This window comes from Ursus arctos, unplaced genomic scaffold, assembly GCF_023065955.2.
Source record: "Ursus arctos isolate Adak ecotype North America unplaced genomic scaffold, UrsArc2.0 scaffold_7, whole genome shotgun sequence".
In the NCBI taxonomy this organism is placed as follows: Eukaryota; Metazoa; Chordata; class Mammalia; order Carnivora; family Ursidae; genus Ursus; species Ursus arctos.
Genome location: NW_026623089.1, coordinates 58,581,026 through 58,598,874, shown reverse-complemented (window position 1 = coordinate 58,598,874; position 17,849 = coordinate 58,581,026).

Here is a 17,849-nt window from a genome sequence, read left to right as displayed (position 1 = left end):
CATACACATTTTGCCATAGTGTTAATGGTGGCGTCATTAAAGATACAATAAATGCATGCATTTGAAGAAACTGAAAAAACAAACTTTCTGAAAGTTATTTGATTCAGAAAGATATCACTGCAACTACAAGCCTATCAATCAACTATATGAGAAATTAAAATAAAAGCATGAAGAAAATGAATAACTAATAGAGTACTACTTTCTCGTTCTAAAATATAATTAATATACAATGACCCAATGACCTAAATAAAAGTATAATTGTTTAGAGAGGAAAAAAATAGAAGTATATCATGATTTCTTAAATACAAGAACCAAAACATATACATTAGAACATTCTTCTAATTTGGTTTATTTTTCATGGTTTTAAGTTTATTTTAGAATTAATGCATGCTATCTGATTAAAACAACATGTTTTGGGCATAGGTAATCTTTGGAAAAAGCTGACAATAAATATTTTTATCAAGGATTGAATTAGCATTAATGAATTCTCTTCCTATTGTAGTACATATACTTTATTATATGCACACATATGGATTTTTGAAAGGGTTGAACTCAAAAGGATTATAAAATGAAGATGGCTTTATTTTACCAAAAGTCAATGCCTTTAACCAGAGTAATTCCCAGTAATGCAGAATCTTTATCTCTTGAGTGGATGATTCAGTAAAAAAGGAAGTTGAAGGAGGGTAAGACTGAGTACATCAATAAAAGAAAAAAAAATGGCTGTTAGTTGCCACTACACAGTGAGCATTAAAGAAGTTTGAGTCTCTCTTGTAAATATTAAAGGAACTATCAGACTTATAAAGTACTTCTTAGTATTGAAACACTTTTTACAAGGTAATGATTATTATAATTTTAGGCTTTGGGATAAAACTAAACTGCTTCCTAGGTATGTAATATTATTTTATATAGAGCTAACTAACTTTAGATCTCAGTTTTCTCATTTTAAACATTTATCATGAAAATTCCTGTCAAAAACATGCTGTGAGAAGTAAATGCAATCATTAATATTTATCATTATCACATCATTAGTTTTTATAATTTCCTGATTTTAACTGGAAGAAAAAAAGATTTGTCCTTAAAATACGACTTTACTTATGACACCCTCGAGAGAAGATTCTTCTTTTTATTTTGCAAACTCTATTTGAAACTAGAAGCATGGGATAACTTTTGTTTTATTCTCCCATATACTTTCATATAATATTCTGTGCTTTTACTTTTTTTTTCATTTTCTATTTCTACAAAATATATACCATCTTTGACTAACATCCTATTTTCTTTCTTGTAGTCATACTATACCTACATCCATATTCCTTGTAGGCCTGGAATTTAGGCTATGATTGTACAATCTCTGATGTCTCCTAAATGAATGTATACCTCTTATACCATTGGAGTTTATTGATAGATCTAATCTACTTTAGCAACCCATATTGGTTGTCTCAGTTTTGCTCTTGCCTTCATGAATTATTTCACCTCTAAAATCTTAAACATAAAATCCTACATTATGTACCAAATTTCCTTTGTCCTGCTTCTTCATAGTTTCTCTCAGTATACCTATTCTCAAATGCATTATGACTTCTAATCCAGGAATGAAAATATTTTTATCAATATTCTACCAATTAATAGCGGCTGGTTGGAGCGCTGTACTGAGAATTCTGAGCCTGAGGTCAGGGCTTAGCAGGAAAGAGTGATCAATTATCAGTGTTTATAATAAATCAGAAGTGCATGGTTGCAAGTGTGCCAAATACTTATAAGTCCTCCAAACTTTCCTATTTGGTTAAACTATCATTCTTTGAATGCACTTCTCATTACATAGTGTGTAGGTAAGAAGATCTTAGCAATCAATGCTTTATTTTACAAGTTCCATCTGCTAACCTACCCCTTAGCCTTTAGTTCTCCCCACCAAATGTTCAGTTTTCTATTTGCAAGCTTCTAAACTTTGCGATATAAATTTCAAAGTGTACATATTGGTTATATTATACACTTCCACTTGAACCTAAGCGAGCTTGTGACTGTTTTGACTGATTGGGTACTTTTACTTCTGGATCAGGTCATAAAATGTAAGACTTATTTCAGCTCACCTACTTTCTCTCTCTCTCTCTCTCTTTCCATCCCCCACCATCTCTCCCTCAATGCTTGTCCTTAAAACCAACCATCATGTTATAAGAAGTCCACACAGGGAAAGGAAATACCTAGGTGTTCCAGCTGACAGTCTCGGCTAAGATGTTAGGGTTATAGATGGCATCAATCACTAGATATGGATGTGAGCAAGCAGTTAAAGTTGTGGTGTGTGGGTTGTTGAGTGCCTGTTATGCACTTGAAATATGACTATTTCAAATTGAGATGTACTTTAAGTACCAAATACACATTCAGTTTCAAAGATTTAGTAGGACAAAAAGGGAAAGTATTTCATTAATATGTTAGTATTGATTACATGCTGAAATAGCATTTTGAATATACTGAGTTAAATAAAATATTATTACATTAATTTTATCTATTTCCTTTTTTCTTTTAAAAATTTACTTATTTATTTGAGAGAGAGAGGGAGGGTGTGCACGTGCAGTGGGGCAGAGGGGGATGGAGAGGAAGAGGGAAAGAATCCCAAGCAGACTCCTCACTGAGCCCACAGCCCTACCCCACAGGCTCTCACAACCCTGAGATCACTACTTGAGCCTAAACCAAGAATTGGGCACTCAACGTACTGAGCCACCAGGCACTTTAAATTTTATCTGTTTCTTTTTACTTTTTCTTTAGTATGGCAACTAAAAATTTTAAGATTACTTATGTGGATTGCTATATATTTCTTTTGGACAACATTGCTTTAGATGATTCCACCTTTCAGCATTTGAGATGTCCCAGCTGATGCTAAGTTACTCTGCTGAGCTCTGCCCAAACTGCAGATTTGTGAGTAAAATGTATGAAAACATTTATTTTACTCACAAATCTGCAACACACCTCATTCTTCTTTCTCAGGGATGAGTGTCTTAGCTGTCTTTCAACATTTGCATTTCTCTATGTTTTTGAATTAGCTTGTTATTTTAAAGGTCCCCCCTACATTTTTCAGAACTTAATTTTTATTTTCCTAAGACCTTTGAGGAAATAGTTGCGCTCATTGAAGCCAGTAATCACAGCTTCAAGCAGAAAGATTTAGTTTTAATATTTTGGTTAGGTGATGCAAAAAATATTTTCAGTGAGGTTTTGTGTGTTTAACAAGAAGGTAGGTAAGATTATTGTTATGTATAAGATGTTTTGATCAAATTAAGAATATTTTTAAAGACCCTATGTGCTTATTTCAATCAGAAAATTAATTTACCTGGAATAAAATATATTTTAATTTTTCTGATAGTTTTAAGTAAACGTTCAGCTTATTGTATTGGGCAATTTTAAATGCCAGTTAATACAGTGTAATATTAGTTCAGATTTTAACATGGCCTAGAGTATCTGAATTGCAGGATAGAGATAAAAGCTGAAAGAAAGACTAAGGTGTTTTTTTTTTTTTTTAATATAGAAGAATATTAGAATACAGAGGTAAAACCAAGAATTGTATGGTGAGTGTCTAGTTTGCAATTAGAACACCTAATTAAAATGTACAGTCAATAAGTATACTCTTTGAAACACTTAGGAAGAGAATATCAATTTTCTTAGACTTGGGATTTAAAAACAGATATCAAAGTTGTATGTCCATAAGTAGACAATGCATCTGCTTATAAATCAAAAGTACATTTTGACAGTTAATCCTATTAACATTTGGATTATCGATTAAAATGACCTTTTAACTTAGGGGTTACTTTGGGATTGCATCCAGGTCTTTTAATATTTTATGAGTAAAATGTCAACATAAATTGCCCTCTTAAATGTAGAAATGCATGATGATAGATAATAAATGTACCCTAAGCAGATAGATTAACCTCATTAGGAGACCAGTCCTAAATTGAAGATTCTTACTTTAATAAAGTTGGCCAGAAATATTTTTGCAAAAAATGGCTATTGGAAATGTTTGTTTTAATAATATTTGAACTCAGCAGAGAATTGAACTATTTTGTAGTTTTAAGAGTAAACTTAAATAAGTGGTATACCTCTCAAAAAGAAATCATGTCATTCTTTCACTTTAAAAATGTAGGAACTTGATAAATATTACAATTTATAACTAAGTTTGCAACATTTCACATTTTAATAATCAAATATTTTTAAATGCTTGAATTAGTACAATTAAAAATAAAACTATAGTAAACTATCCAATAAAAATAAAAGTATATTTTCTTTCCTATATATTTCTCAATCCCAGTACTGATAATATTGTATTTGGAGTCTTAGGGGGCACATGGCTGTAAATGCTGTTGTCCCTTAAAGCTCAATAACAGCAATTCATGAGCCATAATGGGAGATTTCAAAACATGATGTGCTCAAAAACAAAGAGTACCTAGACAAAGGACAAGGAAACACATAAAGATTCTGAACAAAATAATATGCCTTATCTGTAAGTGTATATAGGATAATAGCAACAATGTCCACAATAGCCAAAATATGGAAAGGGCCAATATGTCCATTGACAGATGAATGGATAAAGAAGATGTGGTATATATCTATAATGGAATATTACTTAGCCATCAAAAAGAATGAAATCTTGCCATTTGCAATAATGTGGATGCAACTAGAGTGTATTACACTAAGCAAAATAAGTCAGCCAGAGAAAGACAGATATCATATAATTTCACTCATAAGTGGAATTTAAGAAACAAAACAAATGAACATAAGGGAAGGGAGGAAAAAATAAAATAAGATGAAAATTGAGAAGGAGACAAACCATAAGAGATGGTGAACTCTAGGAAATAAACTGAACATTGCTGAAGGGGAAGGGGAATGTAGTAACTGCCTGAGGGACATTAAGGAGGGCATGTGATGTAATGAGCAGTGGGTGTTATGTGCAACAGGTGAATAAGTAAATTCTATCTCTGAAACCAAAAAAAAAAAATTATATATATTAAAATTTCCAGGGACACCTGAGTGGCTCAGTCATTTGTCTGACTTCAGTTCAGGTCATAATCTCAGGGTCTTGGGATCGAGCCCTGTGTCAGCTTCTGTGCTCAGCCTGGGCTCAGCTCTGCTTCTCCCTCTCCCTTTCCTTCTGCCCCTCCCCCTGCTTGTGCTCTCTCCCTCTCTCTCATATAAATAAATAAAATCTTTAAAAAAATAAAATAAAACAAAATAAAATGTCCAACAATGACAATGAAATAATACTCATTGTTTTTTGTTTCTTTGTTTTTCATTTTTAAGTTTTTATTTAAATTCCAGTTAAAATACAGTGTAATGTTAGTTTCAGGTATACAATTTAGTGATTCAACACTTTCATACAACACCAGGTGCTCATCACAACAAATGCACTCCTTAATCCCCATCACCAATTTAACCCATCCCTCCACCCACCTCCCCTCTGCTAACCATCAGTTTGTTCTCTATAGTTAAGAGTCTGTTTCTTGACCAATGCCCTGGCATAGAATAGTAAAACTTGCAAATCTTAGAGCCAAGGAAGCTATCCTGATAGCAGGTAGGGGGGAAGAAATTTCTTATGCATGGAAGGAGGAACATCAGAATAATATCAGACCTGTCCACAGAGACCTGGCAAACCAGAAAAGGCTAGCAAGACATTTTCAGGGTACTAAATGAGAATAACATGCAGACAAGAATACTTTATCCAGCAAGGCTGTCATTCAGAATGGATGGAGAGATAAGGAGCTTCCAGGACAGACAGAAACTGAAATAATATGTGACCCCTTAGCCAGCACTGCAAGAAATATCAAGGGAGATTCTATAAAAGAAGAAAAATCCCAAGAATAATATAGACAAGAAAAATTACAGAGATAATCTATAGAAACAGGGACTTCACAGGTAATATGATGGCACTAAAATCATATCTTTCAATACTCACTGTCAATGTGAATGGCCTAAATGCTCCCATGAATGGCACAGGGTTGCAGATTAGATAAAAAGACATGGCCCATCCATATGCTGTCTACAAGAGACTCATTTTGAACCTAATGTTACCTCCAGATTGAAAGTAAGGGGATGGAGAATGATTTATCATGCCAATGGACCTCAAAAGAAAGCTGGGGTAGCAATTCTCATATCAGACAAATTAGATTTTAAACTAAAGACTGTAGTAAGAGATGTGGAGGGACACCACAATCATACTCAATGGGTCTATCCAACAAGAGGATCTAACAATTGTAACTATCTATGCCCCCAAATGAGAGCAACCAACTACATAAGCCAACTGTTAATCAAAATAAAGAATCATATTGATAATAATACTTTAATAGTAGGAAACCTCAACACTCCACTCTCAGCAATGGGACAGATCATCTAAGCAGATTAACAAAGAAATAAGAGCTTTGAATGACACATTGGACCAGAGGGACTTTGTAGATATATACAGAACCTTCCACCCTAAAACAACAGAATACTCGTTCTACTTGAATGCACACGGAACTCTCTCCAGAATAGACCACATACTGGGTCACAAATCAGGTATCAACCGATAACAAAAGATTGAGATTATTCTCTGCATTTTGCTTTGAAACTGGAACTCAATCACAAGAAAAAATTTGGAAGAAATTCAAACACTTGGAAGTTAAAGAGTGTCCTGCTAAAGAATGTTTGGGTCAACCAGGAAATTAAAGAAGAACTTAAACAACTCATGGAAACCAATGAGAATGAAAACACATCAGTCCAAAACCTGTGGGATACCATAAAGATGGTCCGAAGGGGAAAATATATAGCCATTCAAGCCTAACTCAAAAAAGTGGAAAAATCCCAAATGCAGAAGCTAACCTTACACATAAAGGAGCTGGAGAAAGAACAGCAAATAAAACCTAAACCAAGCAGGAGAAGAGAAATAATAAAGATTAGAGCAGAGATCAATAAAATAGAAACCAGAAAAACAGTAGAACAGATCAACGAAACTAGAAGCTGGTTCTTTGAAAGAATTAATAAGATCGATAAATCTCTGGCTAGACTTATCCAAAAGAAAAGAGAAAGGACCTAAATTCATAAAATCATGAATGAAAGAGGAAATAGAAACGATTATTAGAAATTATTATCAGCAACTATAGGCCAACAAATTAAGCAACCTGGAAGAAATGGATGCCTTCCTAGAAATTTATAAACTACCAAGACTGAAACAGGAAGAAATAGACAATCCAAATAGACCAATAACTGGTAACGAAATTGAAGCAGTAATCAAAAACCTCCCAAAAAACAAGAGTCCAGGGTCAGATGGATTCCCAGGGGAATGCTAACAAACATTTAAAGAAGAAATAATACCTATTCTTCTGAAGGTGTTTCAAAAAATAGAAACAGAGGGGGAAACTCCCAAACTCGTTCTATGAGGCCAGTATTACCCTGATCCCAAAACCAGGCAAAGACCCCATCAAAAAGGAGAATTACAGAACAATATCCCTGATGAACATGGTTGCCAAAATACTCACCAGGATCCTAGCCGATAGGCTCCAAAGGTACATTAAAAAGACTATCCATCATGACCAGGTGGGATATATTCTTGGGATGCAAGGGTGATTTAACATTTGCAAATCAATCAACAAATTAATAAAAGAAAAGACGAGAACCATATGATCCTCTCAATTAATGCAGAAAAAGCATTTGACAAAATACAGCATCCTTTCCTGATTAAAACTCTTCAGGGTGTAGGGATAGAGGGAATATTCCTTAATTTCATAAAAACCATCTATGAAAAGCCCACAGCAAATATAATTCTCAATGGGGCAAAACTGAGGGCTTTTCCCTTAACATCAGGAACACGACAGGGGTGCCCGCTCTCACCACTATTGTTCAACATAGTACTAGAAGTTCTAGTATCATCAATCAGACAACAAAAAGAAATAAAAGGCATTCAAACTGGCAAAGAAGAAGTTAGCCTGATGATGGGCTTGTGTTGTAATGAGCACTGGGTGTTATATACAACGAATGAATCATTGAACACTACATCAAAACTGATGACGTACTGTATGGTGACTAACATAATAAAAAAATAAAAATAAAAAAAGAAATAAATAGTCTGTTTCTTGGTTTGCTTCTCTCTCTCTCTCTCTCTTTTTTCCCCTTGTCCACTTGTTTGGTTTCTTAAATTCCACATAAAAGTGAAATCATGGTATTTATCTTTCTCTGACTGACTGATTTCACTTAGCATATTACTCTCTAGCTCCATCCATGTCATTGCAAATGGCAAGATTTCAATTTTTGTAGTCTATGGGCACCTGGGCTGTTTTCATAATTTGGCTATTGTAGATGTTACTACTATAAACTTTTGGTTGCATGTATGCCTTTGGATTAATATTTTTGTATTCTTTGGGTAAATGCCTAGTAGTGTAATTACTAGGATCATAGGGTAGTCCTATTTTTAACTTTTTGAGGAACGTCTGTACTGTTTTCCATAGTGGCTACACCAGTTTGCATTCCCACCAACAATGCATGAAGTTCCCTCTCTTTCCACATCCTTGCCAACACCTATTGTTTTTTGTGTTGTGGTTTTAGCCATTCTGACAGGTGTGAGGCGATATCTCATTGTAGTTTTGATTTGTGTTTCCCCGATGATCAGTGATGCTGAGCATCTTATCATGTGTCTGGATGTCTTCTTTGGGAAAATGTCTATTCATATCTTCTACCCATTTTTAATTGGATTATTTTGGGGCAGGTGTTGAGTTTGGTAAGTTCTTTGCATATTTTGGATACGAACCCTTTATCAGATATGTCTTGCAAATATCTTCTCCCGTTCCATAGGTTGCCTTTTAGTTTTGTTGATCATTTCCTTTCGTGTGCAGAAGCTTTTTATTTTCCTGAAGTCCCAATACTTTATTTTTACCTTTGTTTTGTTTATGTCTATAGTCAGGAACAAGACTGGTATGTCCACTCTCACACTGTTATTTAACATGGTATTGGAAGTCCTAGCCACAGCAACCACAAAATGAAAAGAATAAAAGGTAGCCAAATCATCAAGGAAAAAGTCAAACCTTCATGATTTGCAGATGACATGATACTCTATATTAAAAACCCAAAAGACTTCACCAAAAAAATGGCTAGAACTGACACACAAAATCAGTGAAGTCACAGGATACAAGATCAATGTACAGAAATCCGTTGCATTTCTATACACCAATAATGAAGCAGCAGAAAGAGAAATGAAGGAGTTGATCCCATTTACAATTGCACCCAAAACCATAAGATACCTAGGAATAAACCTAACTAAAGAGGTGAAAGACCTGTATTCTTAAAAGTATAAAACACTGATGAAAGAAATTGAAGATAACACAAAGAAATGGAAAGACATTCCATGCTCATGGATCAGAAGAACAAATATAGTTTTTTGTTTTTGTTTTTGTTTTATATAAATTCAATTAGATAACATATAGTACATCATTAGTTTTTGATGTAGTGTTCAATGATTCATTAGTTGCATACAACACCCAGTGTTCATCACATCACAAATATTATTTAAATGTCTGTATTACCCAAAGCAATCTACACACTTAATGCAATCCCTATTAAAATATCAACAACATTTTTCACAGAGCTAGCACAAATAAGCCTGAAATTTGTATGGGACCACATAACACCCTGAATAAGGAAAGCAACCCTGAAAAAGAAAAAGGAAGCTGGAGGCATCAAAATTCTGGACTTCAAGTTGTATTACAAAGTTATAGTGATCAAAACAGTGTGGTCCTGGAACAAAGATGGACACATAGATCAATGGAAGAATGCCCAACTTTTTTAAATATTCAGGAAATAATCACAAAGATTGAGGATATCTTGGGTATCAAATTAAAAACAATCTTAACAAATTTCCCAAATGAAGAAATCATGTGAACTATTCTAATTCTAATTTAATTTTTTTTTGCATAAATTCTTTGCTACTTTAATAAATTACTTGGGTGTTCAGAAGAGCAGGTTATTGAAGGGAACATTAGAATGAAGGGAACGAATTAAGAAGGTGATCTTTCTTGGAAAAAAACCTGTCACTGACATCATCATGAACCCCGTTCATGCAATGCCTAGTTGTGGGAAAGTTTCTGAAATTGTGAGGGAGAAATGTTTTATGCTCCTGTGCAAGTTCTTCCAATGGTTTCTTTTTGTTGTTGTTTTTGTTGTTGTTGTTGTTTTCTTCTTTTTTTATTATGTTCGGTTAACCACTGTATAGTACATCATTAGTTTTTGATGTAGTGTTCAATGATTCATTACTGTTGTGTTGAGCACTGGGTGTTATATGCAACTAATTTACTAAAATTAAAAAAAAACAAGAATAAAAATAAGTGAAATAACTAGTGACTTTGAGAGAATTTGTCTAATGATAAACAATACTATATCATGAAGAATTAAAACCTTCCTAATATGGCCTATGTAGTAGTATGAAGAAACTGTATTAATTTAAATTAGTTATTATAAAACAGGTAGAAAACAAATAATCTCCTAACACAGGTAAATGTGCAGCATATAAGTTTTTTAAAGTGTGGGGAAAGAATAATAAAGCAGAAACAAATGAACTTTAAGACAAGCAATTATATATGATGATATGTATTTTAATAAATTCACATAATATATAATACTTTGGAATACAAATCTCACTCGAAACATAAATTATGTTTACATTCCATATATTTATTTATATTATGTATTATTTCTCTTTACTTATAAAACATACATTATAAATAAATACATTTTATTTATAATTCTGTATTTTATTTGTTACATGTTTATAATATAAATACATTATATATTTATATATAAAATATAATTAGAGAAAAGTACATTTTAAAGGTTATAAGTTGAAGATTGGTATAATTATGTATTAATAAATTTGAAAAACCAACATAAAGTTACTGATTTTTTGGGGGTAAAATATCAACATATAAGAGACTAAAAGATAAAAAGAGATGGAAAAGTAAGTCAAATATCTATTACAAAAATGATGGAAAGTCCATGAAGTTTTATGGGCAAATATATTAAATAATTTAGTAAATATTTATTGAACACCAATTATGTTCTCAAGGATGCTCTGGATGCTGGATGTGTAAAGAAGAGAGGGGGATAAATATTGTCTGGTCTGATGGAGCTTACAGTCTATTGGAGGAGTGAAATATTTAAAAGAATAATCACAATAATCAGTGTGTAATTTCTAACAGTAATTTCTCACAGTAATAGTGATTTCCAAAGAAAATAAAAAGAAATGAGACCCTTCATAAACCTCTAAGAAATGTGTCTGGCTTGGAATCATGGTGGAAGGGTTTTGAAATCTTCCCTAAAATGTGAGATTAGAACTGAGATGTGTAGGATGAATAGGAGTTCACAAGCTTATGTGAAGATAAGTACATAAGCAAGATACATAGATAGGAGGTAGATAGATGATAGATAGATTATATATATATATATATATAGAGAGAGAGAGAGAGAGAGAGAGAGAGAAAAGTAGAGAACCTTAACATACCTGGTGTATGGTAAGTGCACATATATATTAGTTACTGTTATTGTTAGGTAATTTATGACAATTAAACTTAAAATATATTTGTTTTTTATATACATTTTTTTTGGTAAATACTTGCTTAAATTCTGAGATAATGACTTTATGAGGCAGGAAGGGAGATGAATTTTCTGGATTAATAATCAAATGGAAACGTGGCAATATACTTAATTTCAGTTTAATAAAAAAATGAAAAACAAAAAACTAAGCTTTGTATATAATAACTGTGCTTAAGCCAGGATCAGATGTGAAGTGAGATACATTTTTGGTACATCATGCTAACTTCTATTTTTCAAATCTATTTTCAGTAATCCATACTTTGAGTAATAAGGAGAATTCTTTCTTGCTTTCAATGGAATATTGATAGCAAAATTTTCAGAAAACCTGATTTTAATATGAAAATTATACTTTGCCTTTTATTTACAGGTTGTTTTGTTTTAATTTTGCTTTTTGCTATGTATCTAGTTATATGAGGAACTGATCAAATCAAAGTATTAAGAGGAATTTCTTTTTTAAATTAGGTTTTAGAAGTTCCCACCAAAGCATAGACAAATATTCCAGGAAAGGAAAGGCGGTGTGAAATAAGAACAAATGAAAACTGTCTGTGTGACTCTGTATTTGTGCGAGCTTAAGAAAAATGGAGGCATATTGACAGAAGACAAATTACTTCGTAATTGCATCTAGAAATAGCTTCTTTTAATGTAGTAAACAAATGTCCTTCTGGCTAGACACATCAGAAAGTAGTCTCAAATAGAATGAATAAAATAAAAACGAAGGAGTTGACAAGCTTGAGAGAGCTAGGAGATGATTGAGCATTTCTCTGAAATAATTTTTAAAAAGAAGTGAAAATAAGGCAACTGGAATTTCACATCTTAGGAGGACTGTCTTGGTGCTGCTCAAGATGGAACAGCCCATTCTGCCTTTCAACAAATCCTTCCCAGATATTATCTCAGAGTTACGATTTACAAAATAACATTACAAATGATTTATGCTACAACTGAAGCTTGTTGTGTATTTTTAAGTAGAGCATCATTCTATTTTACTCAAATGGAAGTAATTTCAATTTCCCATTATTATCTTAGGCGATGATGCATGCCAGAATTAGTGCCTATGGCCCATGCACATGTTTCAGAAGAGAAAGATATTTAGAACCACCACTTGTGTCCCACCCTTGGATAGAGATAGGGGATGGGCTAGAGAATCCATTAAAGCCAGAAACATTAAAAAAATGTTTTCCTTGGGGCGCCTGGGTGGTTCAGTCCATTACAAGACCTACTCCTGATTGTGGCTCAGGTCATGATCTCAGAGTTGTGAGATCAGAGCCCCACCTTGGGTTCTGTACTGGGCATGGAGCCTGCTTAAGATTCTCTCTCTCCCTCTCCCTCTGCCCCTCTTCCCCCCTTCATGTACATACACACTCATCTCTCACTCAAAAACAGAAAACAACAACAAAAAGCTTTCCTAATCAGTTCACCTAGACTACTGAAATAAATGCATATCTTCCTCTATAGTCTTTTTCACGTACAGTTGCAAATTAATCTTCATGGAGAATTTTTTATTACAACCTTGACTGTGCTCAAAATTCTCTATAACACTAATTGTATGTGGCCTAAAATCTGGATAGTTTTGTTTGGTGAACTTTCTACATCGTGCACCGAAGTAGAAAAAGTTGGACTAGCAGCAATGAGATCAAAAGTGTGGGAGTTCACAATGCCTGGCTTGCTAAGATATGATAAACACAACCCTCCTTGGGAGAGGCTAGTTGGAAAGCAAAGAAGGGGTGACCAGAAAACCGGGCCTCCTTTTAGGTTTCTGGGCTGAAAAAGCCAGATCCTAATTGTGGCTCAATCCTATCTCCCAGGGGACACTTGCTTACCTTAGGTTAGACATTAATCCTTAATAGTCACCTATTCCCTGCCTGCAAGTCATGAACATAGATAGTTCTAATCACACAATGCCCGTAAATGTCATGGCCCTGGCTATTGAAACTTTACATTCCTTTCTAATTTTGATTCTTTGATGTAACAATAACATGCCTAATAAAAATGGAGGTAGAGCTTGACTTGGGACCTTTCACCATTACAGTGTCTGGTCCCCAGGCCCTCTCCTTTCTTCTACTTAGGTGTCTGGAGTAATCTTTTCATTCACCATCTCAGGGTTTGCTGACCAAACTAAACACAAAAGGAAACAAAACAAGAGAAATCAAAAACGAAGAAACCTGAAATTGTAAATCCATGGAGATCCATAGAGGTAAGAATATCCTAAGAGCTTGGTTATCATTCAGTCCTTGATGGTGAGGCAGAAATAGAAACAGAGGCAGGAACAAGGTTAGATCCCAACTACTGCAGTAAGAAATGCCAGACTTGAGATGAAAAAAAAAAAAAAAAAATTCACTGGATCAGTATACAGCCAAGGCCAAGGGGAAAAAATTAAAATAAATAAATAAATAAAGGTGGGAAACAGAAAGAGAATATGGCTGACCTGAATTAATATCAACATGGGTGGCAGTTCTTGCAGGTGGTACATTAGAAGGACAGAGACTGATCCTCTGGGCTTTTCATCTTCAGTCTTAAAGGATCTACTATCTAAATCCTGCATCCCAGAGCCATCAGTAGAGAGCGTTCTTAATCTATCCTTATTTTTTAGATATAATTGATACATATCACTATAATAGTTCAGGTGTACAACATAATAATTCAGTATTTGTATATATTGTGGAATGATCACCACAGTAAGTCTAGTTAACATCCATCACCATACATAGTTATAATGTTTTCTTGTGATGAGAACTTTCAAGCTCTACTCTTTTAGCAACTTTCAAATACGCAGTAGTATTATTAACTGTAGTCATCTGTAGTCATTATGCTGAACAATATACTCCCATGGCCTATTTATTTTATATCTGAAAGTTTTTGTTTGTTTGTTTGTTTGTTTTTTCTTTGACAGAGAGAGAGAGAGAGCACAGGCAGGGGGAGTGGCAGGCAGAAGGAGAGGGAGAAGCAGACTCCCCGCTGAGCAGGGTGCCTGGAGGGGGGGGAGGGGGGCTCGATCCCAGGACACTGGGTTCATGACCCAAGCTGAAGGCAGATGCTTAACTGACTGAGCCACCAGGTGCTCCAGAAGTTAGTAGTTTTGACCCCTTCACCTCTATCCCTCATTTGATTATCAAGTCTCACCATCTACGACTTCCTATGTGAAGTTCTGCATTGCCAAACCTGTCTGCTCTGCACTCATGGAATATAGTTTGTAATTCTCTGTTCTTTTATTTGTTCACTCTAAATTTCACTTCGATTTTTCTCTTTCCTTTTATCTTCTTAGTGTATCCTATGGATCCTTTAACTCTCAGCTCAAATCCTAGCTCATTTGTGATACCTTCCTGAAACTGTGGCTCTCACGGTTTCCTCCATCTCTAAAGTAAAGCGCTCATCCGGTATGTTCTTCACTGGACAAAAACTGTGTATGCTTGATATTGCTGGCATTATTTATGTTATTCAACTTCTTTTAGATTATCTTTTTTGTGTAATCTTACTGTAGGCATTTGGAAGGCAGAAGCCATGATTTTGCTGTATCGTAGCAACATATTAGCAAAGGCTAAATCAAAAATTGAAACTGGGGGGCGTCTGGGTATCTCAGTCTGTTAAGTGCCTGCCATCAGCTCAGGTCATGATCTCAGGGTCTTGGGCTCCCTGCTCAGCAGGAAGTCTGCTTCTCCCTCTGTCCTTCCCCCACTCATGCTCTCTCTCTCTCTTTCCCTCAAATTAAAAGTCTTAAAAAAATTAAAATTGGGTAGTTAATATGTGCCAGGCTCTACGCGAGGTGCTGTTGTTAAAACAAGAGGTGAAATCTGTGGATGCTTTAAAGAAGCTTGCAGATTTTTCTTGCAGAAGAAAAGATTTGTATTCATTTAAGAGAGAAGAACATGAAGTAGATCTTATGGGGTTGGTTTTGGGGGAAAAGGGATTTTACAGAAAAAATTAGGTCTATATTAAGAATTTAGTAGACATGAGCAAAAGAAAGAGTAAAGGATGAGTGTTCTAGCAGAAGATTGCTGTGAGAAAAAGTCCAGTGCTTAGTCAGAGTGAAATTCATTCGTTTATAGGATTTACACCATTTATTATGAAAAACATGTTCAGCTGGTGGTTATTGAGGAGAGTGATGAGCTGATTTGCTTTCAGGATGTTATCCCATTAATCGAGACCCAGGACTGACTTTTAATTATTTGTCATAAAGCCTAAATTCTGGCATCTGGTATTCAGGTCCTTCCATAGATAGACTTAAATTATCACTTATCTACTATAATTCACAATGGCCTCTTATTTCAGCTAGGAAAATATATTCACTGTCTCCAGATTTGTTTCATATTTTTCTCCTCTCCGCTTTTCTACAATAAATAACTACAAAGGAGGGTAGATCATGATAAATATATAAAAGTGGTATAAATTTGCTGCTTTGAGAGTTTGAGGAGGTAGAAATTTTTGCAGTCTTGAAGGGATAGCAAAGACTTGATGGGAATTACAGTGTTTTATATGGTCCTTAAAAATCAGTCTTGGGGTGTGACTTTTTAAAATGAATATTAAAAATGCATTTACACATGCATTTAATTACTCTGGGCCATAAACGTTGATGATTTTTCAAAATATTTTTTTATCTTTGTTCTCCTAAACAGGGGTGTTTCGCATGCCTTTGACTTTATATTTCTGAGAGTCTAGTGCTGATCATCAAGTCGTAGATGGATAAATATGTGCTAATTGGTTTATCAGATTTAGAAAAATAAATATTGAAAAGAAGAAAGCACAGTTGTGATGAACTATACCACATAACCTTTGAAATTGGCATTATTCTTCACTTAAATGGGCTATTGAGATAAGTTTCACTGTCTTCTCACCCATACTAAACATTACCAATTTAATAATTTGATAAAGAGTAATGTCATTTGGGGAGTGCAGGATTCAAAAATGGTGACATTGCCGAAGAGAAAACAATAGATATTTTGTACAAATTTATAATTTTGCTTCTTCCTATTGTAGAATAAAAGAAAAATAATAGGAAATATTCCCAGCAGTTGTTTAATGGAGCATACCCTATTCACTCTTATTTTATTTGCAACTGGTTTTTGTTTGTTTGTTTTTCTGGGGTTGGTGCTAGCAAGGAAAGAGAAACAACAGCTTAATATGTCTGTGAAAGTCAGTGTAAATGGAAATCGTGAGCTCCCAACTATTACAATGCAAGTAGATCTACTTGGGATTGAAATAACAACATAAAGTTTCAATCCCTTGGGAAAAATTATACCAGGCAGGCTGATTGAGTGGAAACTATCCAATAAACTGTTCATGGACTTTATAATCAGTGAACCATATAAAAGAAACTCAATTTTCTGAATTGCATGTCAAGAACTAAATTTACATGATGTAGCCACTTGAAGTAAACATAACTAAGCATGCTGGTACATGAACCCCTTGGGGAGAAATGGAGTATCACTAAGCAACTGCCTGACCTCCCAGCCAAAGTATTTTATACGACTGAATGAATATTACTGCTTAGTGGGGAAAAAAATGTAATGCTGCAACATAATTATTGTCTTTCTTTAACAACAATATTTCCACTATTGCTAGCTGCACCAATTTGTACAATAAAAGTTCCTAGAAAACAGAAATAACAGTCTTCCAATAACGGCAGACTAAGTAAATCAGATCAACTCTGCCTTAGAGGACAACTAGAACAGCCAGTTAAGATATACTCATATATCGAGGTGCCTGGGTAGCGCAGTCGTTAAGCGTCTGCCTTCAGCTCAGGGCGTGATCCCGGTGATCTGGCGTGGAGCCCCACATCAGGTTCCTCCGCTGGGAGCCTGCTTCTTCCTCTCACTCCCCCTGCTTGTGTTCCCTCTCTCGCTGGCTGTCTCTATCAAATAAATAAATAAAATCTTAAAAAAAAAAAAAGAAAAGATATACTGATGTATCAATTTAAAAGCAATGGGGTACAGATAAATTCATAGAGAATTACCTAGTGTGGTAGATTACTTGTGATACCTGTACCACTTACAAGGTGACTCTTTGGTTCCTCCCATCAAAAGGCACAGTCTTTTCCCCACCCATTATCTGTGCTGGTCTTGAGACTAGTTTTGGGCAAAGTAATTTGGCAGAAGTGGCAACTGGCCAGTTCTGAATCTAAATTTCAAAAGAGATTTCAAGCTTCTATTCTCTCCCTTGGAACTCTGCCACCATGGGCTAGAGCAAGGCCAGTCTATCCTGCCAGAGGTTGAGATAACACACGCAACAGAGCTGAGCCTGCCCAGGCAAGGACATCCTAGAGCAACCAGCCCTCTGTC